Here is a 12,408-nt window from a genome sequence, read left to right as displayed (position 1 = left end):
AATGGTAGAAAAACAGCCAACGAAGCAACTGACAAAGAATTATCTCCAAAATATATAAGCAACTCATGCAAATCAATACCAGAAAAATGAACAACCAAACCAAAAAGTGGGTCAAAGAACTAAACAGACATTTTTCCAAAGAAGGGATACAGATGGCTAATCAACACATGAAAAGACACTCAATATCACTCTTATTAGAGAAATCCAAATCAAAACCACAATGAGGTACTATCTCAGGTCAGTCAGAATGACTGCCATCAAAAAGTCTACAAACAATAAATGCTGGAGAGGATGTGGAGAAGAGGGACCTGTCTTACACTGTTGGTGGGAATGCAAACTGGTATAGCCACTATGGAGAACAGTGTGGAGATTCCTTTGAAAACTGGAAACAGAACTGCCATATGACCCAGCAATCCCACTGCTGGGAAAACACACAGAGGAAATCAGAATTGAAAGAGACACCTGTACCCCAATGTTCATTGCAGCACTGTTTACAAAAGCTAGCACATGGAAGCAACCTAGATGTCCATCAGCTGATGAATGGATAAGAAAGCTGTGGTACATATACACAATGAAATATTACTCAGCTGTAAAAAAGAATGCATTTAGTCAGTTCTCATGAGGTGGGTGAAACTGGAGCCTATTATACAGAGTGAGAAACACCAATACAGTATATTAACACATATATTTGGAATTTAAAAAGACAGTAACAATGATCCTATATGCAATGCAGCAAGAGACACAGATGTAAAGAACATACCATTGGACTATGTGGGAGAAGGTGAGGGTGGGATGATACAAGAGAATAGCATTGAAACATGTATATTACCATATGTAAAACAGATGACCAGTGCAAGTTAGACACATGAAGAAGGGCAGTCAAAGCCAGTGCTCTGGGACAACCCAGAGGAATGGGATGGGAAGGGAGGTGGTAGGGGGGTTCAGGATGGGGGACACATGTGCACCTGTGGCTGATTCATGTCAGTGTTTGACAAAAACCACCACAGTATTGTAAAGAAATTATCCTCCAATTAAAATAAATAAAATTTTTTTTAAAGAAAAAACTAGGAAGGTGGAAGGAAAGTCTCTCCGCCCCTATGATACATGTACATGTATACTCTGTTCATATTTTATATTACCCTCTTTATTACAAGGAACCCCTTCCCATAAATTTTAGCATCTCTCAATTACCAAATATTCCTAGATAAAGTTGCACTTAGTTTTGATGTCCTAATATCTCATGTCATCTATGAGTAATAATTTCCAAGTAGGTGAAAGAGAGATGGCCATCCAAAGAAACCACAAAAGGATCAGCTGCGGTCTTTACAGATTACAGATACACCTTGACCCCCTTCCCCAACTTCTCCCCCTTACAACCAAATTCTAACCTCCCTCACCAACCCTCCCTACTTCAGTTCATAAAGATACCTCTTTGCCGATGGGAGTAAATATCACAAGTAGGAAAAGAAGATACATGCTGGAAATCCACCACCAAATCAGTCTTTACACTTCCCACCTGGGCTTCCCAGCTGGTGCTAGTGGTATAGAACCCACCTACTAATGCAGGAGACATAAGACATGGGTTCGACCCCTGGGTCCGGAAGAGCCCCTGGAGGAGGAAATGGCAACCCACTCCAGTATTCTTGCCTGGAGAATCCCATGGACAGAGGAGCCTGGCAGGCTACAGTCCATAGGGTCGCAGAGAGTCAGACACAACTGAAGCAACTTGGAACTCACGCACACGTCCCAGTAAGGATCCTAACTTAGGAAGTCTTGGATACTAAAGGAACCTCTCTATGAGACATCCAAGCCTGCCCAGTGAGGTTCAGCTCAAAGCCTATCTGTTCAGTGATGTTTTCCCTGGTGCCCCCCACTCTGTGGAAAGTCACAAAACTGACGTATACCTTTCACTTTCTACTCCTTATGGCCATGACATCTGTCCTAGGCTTCTGTGCACTGTAGTTAGTAACTTGATGAATGGATGGATGGGTGAATGAATAAATAAATATCAACTAGCCCCCTTTGAACTTTTTCTAAACTGTCTGGACAGTCTTGTGCTTCATAGCTCTGTCCATATTCTGTTACAAGGATGTTTCTGATGAGTATTGACATTGGAAAACTTTTTTTTTACATTACGAAGCTAGAACACAAGCTTTTCTTGGAGCCCTGGCTTGATCTCCTTCGAAGCTCTTATTCCACGTCCCTGAATGTCACGGCTGTTCTCACAGATTCCAGGCACTTCATATGACCTGAAGCTGCATTTTAGCATTTTAGCACTCCATTATGAAGTCAATGACTCTTCTAATTATGCAAATCCTTGGCTTTCCTAGCATTTCAAGCTCCTGACACTCATGCTTGGCACATTGGGTATGCTCAGTAACTTTTGATTTTCTTCCTTCCTTTCTTATTTTAAACCATTTGAACCATGTTGGAGCATATGTTTCAAATTAAAAAACAAAAAACTTAAAACCATGTGATTTGCTTAATCTTATCACTTTGATTGTTTTTACTTTTTCATATTAAAAGCAGCCTTTAAAGACATGGAATTTAGAGTTACCTTTGAATTACTGTTTTCAACTTACAAGTTTTTCTTATTGAAGTCTGATTTACAAGTACCCTGAAATTCCATGACTGTAAAGCATATGTGACTTTTTAAGACCCAGGAAAAAATTATTGAGCATTCTACTGTGAAAAATGTAAAGAATCTCAGATATTTAGAACTGAAAGAAAAACTTCAAAGGCATTCCAAAATTGCTTCCTGTTCTTTCCACATTACAGTCAAAAAAATTATCACCCACTGCTAATGACTGTGCATGCCAACCAGTGTTCATCTATCAACAAATGTATTCATTTACAGTTCTTTTCCACAGAGTTTTAAATTAATTTAGTGTGGCTTAACGGCTGAAGTCTAAATGATATTTTTTAAAGGCTGTGTGTATTAGAGAAGTTGTCATAATCTATTATGATTCCATTCAATGGCAGGTGCAAACGTATTATGGTTCCAATGTGAAGAAGTACTATAGAGAACATCTATCAGTACTTCAGACCCTGTATTTTCCTCTGGGGGAAACTGAGGCCACAAGACACACTAAAGCAGTTTCCTTTCCCTCTATTTCACAAACTTGAAGTTAATTCTTCTCTATATTTTCAAATGCAATTTTAAATTTAAAATAATTATTGGCAATTGATAGAATCATACAATCTACAGGAACACACACACATATACACACAGATGAGAAACCCCTCAAGATCTTAGATACTAGTCTTGTCAGTTCTTGTAACAAGCCTATAAAGAAAAGGTATCACAAAATGACAACACACCCAAATGTGGAAGTGTCCCTGCCAAATATCCAGACTGACCCAGGAAATATACCAAAAAAAAAGCAAATGAAAAGATCACCAGCTTAGCTTTAAAAAAAAAGTGAAACCTCAATGAAAAATTCATTCAATGTCATTAACAGTAAAAAAGGAAAAGAAAAATAACTCCTTCCCCTCATTACCTCTACCCTACTCCTTTAGCAAGAAAGAGGGTATTTGAGGTCTAAATATTGGCAAGAGTAATTCAAGTTGAAAGGAGAAAGTATAGCTATCTAATTTTTATTTCATTCAGGTTTGTTTTCCACAGTCACTGAGAGGGACTCAACACTTTTTTGGCATGTTCATCTGTATTTCTATTACTGAGAAGCATCATAAAGTATAAATATTCATTAAAAACGAATATGAAAAAGACCTGGGTTGGAATACTGGCCTTCACCACCTACTAGTTATTTGAACTTGGATAACTTTCTCATCTCTTTGCCTCAGTTTCCATATTTGTAAAGTAGACTTGAGAATAATAAATCCTATATAGGATTGCCCTAATAGTTAAATGTAATCACAATGGATTTTTACACTTCTATAATGTGTATAGCACTTAAATTTTTGAAAATGTTTAGACTTCAGCCTAAATGTTTGTAACACATCAAATTAACTCAACTTAGATAATTCATTTAAAACCTTTATAATATTGATTATCACATAAAACTTGTTAGTTAAAATTATTGTTACCTCATAGGGCTGTTGTCAAGATTAAATAAGATTGGACAAACATACACATCTCTGAGTGCAGTACCTGGTACATAGCAAGAGCTCAATAAGTATCGGCTTTTTCATTATCACCATCATTACTCTCATTGGTAATATTCTTAATTATTCCTATGCCAGCTGCCTGGGCTTCCCAGGTGGCACTAGTAGTGAAGAACTCTCCTGCCAGTGAAGATGAGGGTTTGATCCCTGGGTTGGGAAGATCCCCAGGAAGAGGGCATGGCAACCTACTCCAGTATTCTTGCTGGGAGAAAACCATGGACAGAGGACCCTGGCGGGCTACAGTCCATGGGGTCATGAAGAGTCGACACAACTAAAGTGACTTAGCACGCAAGTATGCATGCCGACTGCCTTCTCTCTTTTTTTCCCCATCAAAGGAAATAAAAGGATCCTCAGGCAAATATCATGTCTTCAAAGGACTATGGCACTCATAAAAATTTACTAACTAGTGAGAATGACGGAATGGATGAAAGAAAACTAGAAGAAATGGGGACATAAAGTGCCAAATTGAGCCAGATAGTTTCCAGTTGGAGAAAAAAACTATAAAATCCTCCTTGAGCAGAATTCAGGACTCGCCAGTTTATGACTCCACCTCAGTTCATGTGCCTAGCGGCCAAAAACTAAGTATTTACCCATGAAAGTGAATTTATTGGCTTATGGAAGGAAACAATATACTAATGACATCAAGCTAGCTCTCAAAAATATTTTTTTAATAAAATAAACAACATTACTAAGGAAATGAAAATCCCCTGCAGTTTGATTAAATCAAGAACTGGTTAAGATCAAATCAGGCTCATTCCTTTTAATGCTATTGTTTTGTTTTTCAAATTTCCAAGGAGTCATGCTTCGGAAATTATAATTTATTCATCAGAGATGTTATATTAGCAATACAGTATGTGAACTGCTGGCTTTTCACTATGTGTAAAAAAGATGAGAAGCACACAAAAAAATAAGAATCGCTTACATTTGTAAATAGTTAATGTATCTTGACTACAAAGCGGGGAAAACAGATAACTACAGCTGGCACTATTTGGTGTACCAGTTTCTAAAAATAATAGAGAAAGGCAAAAATACATGAATCACCATAAGCAAGTGCCTTCCTCCAACAAATTTAATTTACAAAGAATGCATGCCTGTATTCTGTAACTGCCATTGAACTTAGAGGCTGGGTTCCTAATTATATTTCAATGACCAATACTATAGAAATATGTACTTGAAAGGTATTTTTCTTCTTGTAAAAATATTTTAAATGTATCATAATATACTTGCATATATAAAAAGAGAAATGCAGAAATACACACTGTCCCCACATGTATTTTTGTTGGCAACTGTCACCATCAGAAAATACCATATCTTATTTAATTGTTTAGGCAACTGAAGCTGGATTCTTTCAGCCTTTTTTAAATGCTTAACCATTTTTTATAAAAATCACTGCAATGTATTAAACACTCCTCAACTTATATAAGAAATCATGAATTACAGGGGATCCTGCTCCTCTTTCAAGCCAGGGTCAGAGACTTGAGGCCACAGGGACTTGAGGTCAGTGGGAAGCCCCCCAGGGCACAGCTTATCTTCTGGCTGCTTAAAACCTTGATGGTGCAAGGACTGTGGAAAGAGAGCAAGAGTAACCTGCGGAAGCTAAGAGTTGTGCCGTGCTGCTGTCTCCGGTGCCAGTTCAGAGCTGCCTTTGCACTAAGAATATTTACTCTCTTCTGCCCTCTTTACTGCTTTGCTCCCTTACTACTTCCACTCTGTACTGCCTTTTTCAAGCATCTCTCCTTCCTCATTCAAATCAGTGACAACTCAGAGCTAGAATTTCTGTTGCACGCTGGTTATACGCAGTAACAAGACAGACACATGCTGCCCTTACAAAGATTAGATTCCTGCTTCTCACTTATGCCCTTGAAGTCTTTTTTTCCCAAGAGTGTCCTGTTTAATTTATATCAACTTTGATTCTAAAAATGTATTAATTTTTATACAAAAATTTATTTATGATGTGTTGGGCAAAGTAAAATGTTTGAGCCAAAATTCCCATATATTTCTCTACCAATAAAGGAAACAGTCATGTAGAAAGGACCGATATTAGCAAATAAAAGCAATATAAAGATAGTGAGATATTTACTTAAAAATAAAAAACAGTAGCTATAGCAAATAGTTTGCATAAAAACTTCAGGAAGATGCAGTAGATCTCATCTTGAGATAATGTGCGAAAATAGTAGTACAATGGAAAACAAACAGAGACGATCATTCATCAAATATGAAAAAACTTCCTTGAATCAAAGATTTTGGGCCTAATCTCAACCCGAGACAACGTTTCCAAGAAAGGCTTTCATAGCTCAGGGTAGCAGTATTTGTTTTCAGTTGTTCAGTTCAGTTCAGTCGCTCAGTCGTGCCCGACTCTTTGCAACCCCATGAATCGCAGCACACCAGGCCTCCCTGTCCATCACAAACTCCCAGAGTCTACTCAAACTCATGTCCATCAAGTCGGTGATGCCATCCAGCCAGCTCATCCTCTGTCATCCCCTTCTCCTCCTGCCCCCAATCCCTCCCGGCATCTGGGTCTTTTCCAATGAGCCAACTCCTCGCATGAGGTGGCCAAAGTATTGGAGTTTCAGCTTTAGCATCAGTCCTTCTAATGAACACCCAGGACTTATTTTCTTTAGGATGGACTGGTTGGATCTCCTTGCAGTCCAAGGGACTCTCAAGAGTCTTCTCCAACACCATAGTTCAAAAGCATCAATTTTTCGGCATTCAACTTTCTTCACAGTCCAACTCTCACATCCATACATGACCACTGGAAAACCCATAGCCTTGACCAGATGGACCTTTGTTGGCAAAGTAATGTCTCTGCTTTTTAATATGCTATCCAGGCTGGTGATAACTTTCCTTCCAAGGAGTAAGCGTCTTTTAATTTCATGGCTGCAATCACCATCTGCAGTGATTTTGGAGCCCCAAAAAATAAAGTCTGACACTGTTTCCACTGTCTCCCCACCTATTTCCCATGAGGTGATAGGACCAGATGCCATGATCTTAGTTTTCTGAATGTTAAGCTTTAAGTCAACTTTTTCACTCTCCTCTTTCACTTTCATCAAGAGGCTTTTTAGTTCCTCTTCACTTTCTGCCATAAGGGTGGTGTCATCTTCATATCTGAGGTTATTGATATTTCTCCCGGCAATCTTGATTCCAGCTTGTGCTTCTTCCAGTCCAGCATTTTTCACTTGTTAGCCAACCAAATTTTATTCAGAACCTGCTCTATGTCAGGAACCACTCTATTCTTTTGGAATAAAGCAGTGAACAAAACTCATAAAGTCCCCGTGTTCATGGAGTTTCCATTCTAGCTCAGGAAGAGAATAATTGGGTAAGCAAACACAGCAAGGATAGGAGGTATTGTAAGAATAAACAATCAGTGTGTGGGATGGAGAGTGATGGGGTGATATTCTCTATCTGTCATTACTTTAATCTTCACAAAAGCACTCTGAAGGAAATAAAGTGGGTTTAGTTGAGTCTTATATTAAGATGAGAAAATTATGGCCCAGAGAGAATCACAGGAAGAAGCAGATCCAGTACTAAGTCTTAGGTTCCCAGCTCAGCCTTGTACTCATATTATTATACCATCTAAATCTGATCAGGAGAAATTATTCTGGTTTGAAGAGCTTTCCTTAACAGAGCAAAATGAGAGAGAAGCCAGGACTGATGTGTAGGCAACTACTTTTTAAAAACACTAGGGAGCAAAAACAACATTATAAATTTACACTAATTAAAATGATGCTAAGTGCTCTCATTGCACAGATAACTATGCCAGATAGTTATCTATGCCAGATAAACAGAGTATCACAGATATTCTATTTATTAGTGGTCCAAAGTTTGAATTATCATATTCTAAAGATGACTCTTTAAGCTTAAAATCTTTCTTCTTTTCCATTTTTATTTTTATACAATATAGTTAAAAAAACATATAAACGTAATAAATTCATTTGCGATGTTTCCTGAACTCATAAACTCTTTTTTAAATGCATTTGATTTATAACAATTTTCATTCAACCCTTAAATGTAAAATACATACACTTATCATTTGCTATTAAATTATTTTTTCAGCTTTACTGAGGTATAATTGATAAAGTTGTAAGATATTTTAATGCTCAATGTGATAATTTGACAGACGTATACACTATGAAAGAATTCCTCTCATTAAATTAATTAACATGTCTATCACCTCACACATATACCTTTTTTTGTGTCAGAACATTTAAGTTCTCCTCTCTTAGAAAGCTTCAGTTATACTGAATTCACTATAGTAACCATGATATACACTAGACTCTCAGACCTTATTCATCATATAACTGATAGTTTGAATCCTTTTACCAATCTCTCCTATTTCCCCCACCCCTTAGGCCCCAGCAACCATTTTTCTACCCAGTTTCTATGAATTCTTTTTTTCTAAGATTCTGCATTTAGGTGATACCATGTGGTATTTGCTTTTTGCTGTCTGGCTTATTCCATTTATATCTGCCATTAAACTAACCCTAACAAACATGTAGATGTTCCCAGTGTAAGCTGTCAATATGCAGTTAATGAAAGTTTGATATACCAATGCCAAAGACAGAAGTCCTTATACGGTTCTAAAATCTTAATATCTTAAGAAAAGAGTTCAGGGCTCCTCTGTAAGCTAAGCTCTAAGAGGAGGGAATGTTATTATCAATATCCTCCTTGAGAAGGGTCTTCCTAAAGCATATTAGAAGGAAGGTGGGCCAAGAGAATTTCCTTCAGTACTGATGGCATGCTTTAACGGCCTCTCCCTTTCCTACTCTATGAAATCATGCTTTGTGTTCTATCCTGTAATGCCTGCATTTATATCTTTCTGATCAAACTTGGCCACAAAAGGAATTTACTGGAAGGCTATTATGTAGCTGGACTCTCACCCTATCTCTAACCACCCAATATCTTTATATCAATAACTCCAAATTCTGAGCTTGGTCAAGAACATCCCTTTGGTTGATCTTGGGTCCCCTAAAGGAATGATAACTTTCAGGGAGAAGGGAGAGGAAATGTCTGGCCACCTTTGGCCTCCGTAATGGGAGATAAACAACCCTTTTGCTAACATCCCATGGGGAATTCTACAAAAAGGGTTGAATGTGAGCAAACAAAAATAATTTTAAACCCTAGAAAATATCCACTGTAGCATGTTTTCTCAAAACTCTTGAGCTTCTAGAGAATCGTAATCTTCCCTATTGTGCCCAGCACCATACCTAGCACCAAAATGGCCCTAAAAATACTTTGTTCATCTCAGCACACTGTTCAACTTTAAACTCTTTAAGATCAAAGAGTCTGTTTCTTAGGCACCTCATTCTCCATTCACTGACTACTGCCAAGCTAGCCTTTGTTCCTGCTTTTTCCTCACTCTTGTTATTTAGTTGGTGACCACGTCCATTGATACAATCCTCCTTTAATATATTTCCTGCTCATTCCAATGCATCTTCCTACATACCACCAGAGTGATTTTTCTACAATATAAATCTGCCTAAAAATCCATCAGTAATTAGCTGCTGACTACCTATAAGGGTTACCTGTGTCAAAGGCAAAGAGGAGAATATCTCACACCTTGATGCCCTAATTAACAGTTTCTCCTCATCACAGTGCCTCCAGCCTGTCCTATAACAGGTGCACATTCATTTCCTTGGACAGTTTGAGCATCACTTCATCAATGAGACTTTCTCATCCCTGGTTCCTCCTTCCAATCAAGAGCAGTAAAAACCCCTGATTGCATAGAATTTGGAAACGTGGAATTGTCATCCAAAGTGTTGGTTAAAGCAGGAAAGCATTAAACTATAATTAACAACTTTTAATTTAACTTGAAATTTGTGAAAATGCTTTTATTGGCCAATCATTTGCTTAGAAGCAAAGCTTTTTCTTTGCATGAGTCTGCTAATCAGAGCATCAATTCAATTTTTAGTATAAACTGCAATCAAATTGCCTCTCTGTGAATCTTAGTTTCCATTTTTTTTTTAAAGTGGAATGAGAATTTAAGATATCTGCAAAGCAAACTAAGGTCAAGACCATACTAGTTTTATTTGATTAATTCTTCTTCCAAACACTTGTTCTTATGTTTTTCATTTTAAATTAGATACATTTTTAGTATGACTTAATTTGCATGAGTCTTTTCAAAATATTAAACTTAGTTTTGATATAACAATAACTTTCTTTTCATACTTACATTTTATTAATTTAACATTTAACTAATTTGTATAATTACTATGTAAAGCACAATGGGCTTTAATGAGTTTGGAAAGAAACATAGATTCTTAGCAAGCATATTGCTCAGCTGGTAGGCTCAGAGGGCATTACATGTATCAAGGATTAGCCTATTTGCTATGAGGGCTCACGGGCATCCTTGTTTTCCAAGCAACAAGAACTGAACTCAATTGATTTAAAGAAAAATGGGAAATACGCAGACCTATAAAAGGATGATTCAGTGCTAGTGCTTCCTTCAGCTGTGATTTGACCCAGAGTCTGAAATGATGTCATCGAGATTGGTCTCTCTGTGTCTCAGCTGTGCTTTCCTCTGTGAGTCAGCTTCATCCTCATGGTAAATCCCTTTTGGTAGCAAAAAGGCCACACAGTTCTAATCCTTGTGTCTTCACACTCTCACATTTAGTAGAAGGAAGACCCTAGCTATTTTTTTCTCAGAAGCTACCAAAATATTCTCTTGTATCTTATAGTTCTGACAGGGTTACATGCCCATCTGTGAACCAGTCTCAGGACCAGGGAGGTAGCCCATCCTTATTGGATGAAGCCAATCAGGGCTCCTCCTGCCCTTCTGTCCATTGTGTGTTGGGAATGAGGTCAATTCCATCAACCAACAATAATGGAGGAGGGCTGGCTTTCAAAAGCAGTTTGGATCTGTTATTGAAAGAAAAAGAGACTAGGTTCCCATCAGTCAGTCAGTTCAGTCTCTCAGTCATGTCCGACTCTTTGCGACCCCATGGACAGCAGCACACCAGGCCTCCCTGTCCATCACCAACTCCTGGAGTTCATTCAAACCCATGTCCATCGAGTCAATGATGCCATCCAACCATCTCTTCCTCTGTCAACCCCTTCTCCTCCTGCCTTCAATCTTTCCCAGCATCATGGTCTTTTCAAATGAGTCAGCTCTTCGAATCAGGTGGCCAAAGTATTGGAGGTTCAGCTTCAGCATCAGTCCTTCCAATGAATATTCAGAATATATTGCTTTAGGATGGACTGGTTGCATCTCCTTGCAGTCCCAAGGACTCTCAAGAGTCTTCTTCAACATCACAGTTCAAAAGCATCAATTCTTCGATGCTCAGCTTTCTTTATAGTCCAATTCTCACATCCATACTTGACTATTGGAAAAACCATAGCTTTGACTAGATGGACCTTTGTTGGCAAAGTACTGTCTCTACTTTTTAATAAGCTGTCTAGGTTGGTCATAGCTATTCTTCTAAGGAGCAAGTGTCTTTTAATTTCATGGCTGCAGTCACCATCTGCAGTGATTTTGGAGTCCAAGAAAATAAAGTCTGCCACTGTTTCCACTGTTTTCCCCATCTATTTGCCATGAAGTGGTGGGACCGGATGCCATGATCTTAGTTTTCTGAATGTTGAGTCTTAAGTCAACTTTTTCACTTTCCTCTTTCACTTTCATCAAGAAGCTCTTTAGTTCCTCTTGGCTTTCTGCCATAAAGTGGTATCATCTGTATATCTGAGGTTATTGATATTTCTCCTGGCAATCTTGATTCCAGTTGTGCTTCATCTAGCCCAGCATTTCTCAAGATGTACTCTGCATATAAGTTAAAGAAGCAGGGTGACAATATACAGCTTGACATACTTCTTTCCCTATTCAGCAATTTCATATTCAAAACCTTGGGATTGAGAACTCAAGTGGGCTTAGGCCTGATTGTAGGAAGTGACAGTTACAGGGACTGCCGTCAGTAGGCTTAATCTGCTAGAGGTGTGCACTGGGAAGTAGGAGAGGGGAATTGGGCATGGCTTCTGCCTTTTAGCTTGCAATACTTCTGCCCAATTTTCCCAGACACTGACTAGTCACATTACCAATATCTCCACCTTTGAGGGGATCAGGAAGAAAAAGAAATAGGCGAGGAGCTGGCAAGGCAGTAGTGGAGTGGCGAGTGGGGGCAAACACTCCTGCCCACCACCCTCAATAATAAATTCTTGCATTATTTTTCTCTGCTTATTTTTTAAATTAAAAATAAAATATCAACAATGAATTATTTTTCTTTGTTGAAATTTTAAGGAGAAAATAAGAGATTATGGATTTTTTTAATGAAGACGTTATTTTTTAGATCAATTTAA

This window comes from Dama dama, chromosome 33, assembly GCF_033118175.1.
Source record: "Dama dama isolate Ldn47 chromosome 33, ASM3311817v1, whole genome shotgun sequence".
NCBI classification, from domain to species: domain Eukaryota; kingdom Metazoa; phylum Chordata; class Mammalia; order Artiodactyla; family Cervidae; genus Dama; species Dama dama.
This window is presented reverse-complemented; position numbering follows the sequence as displayed.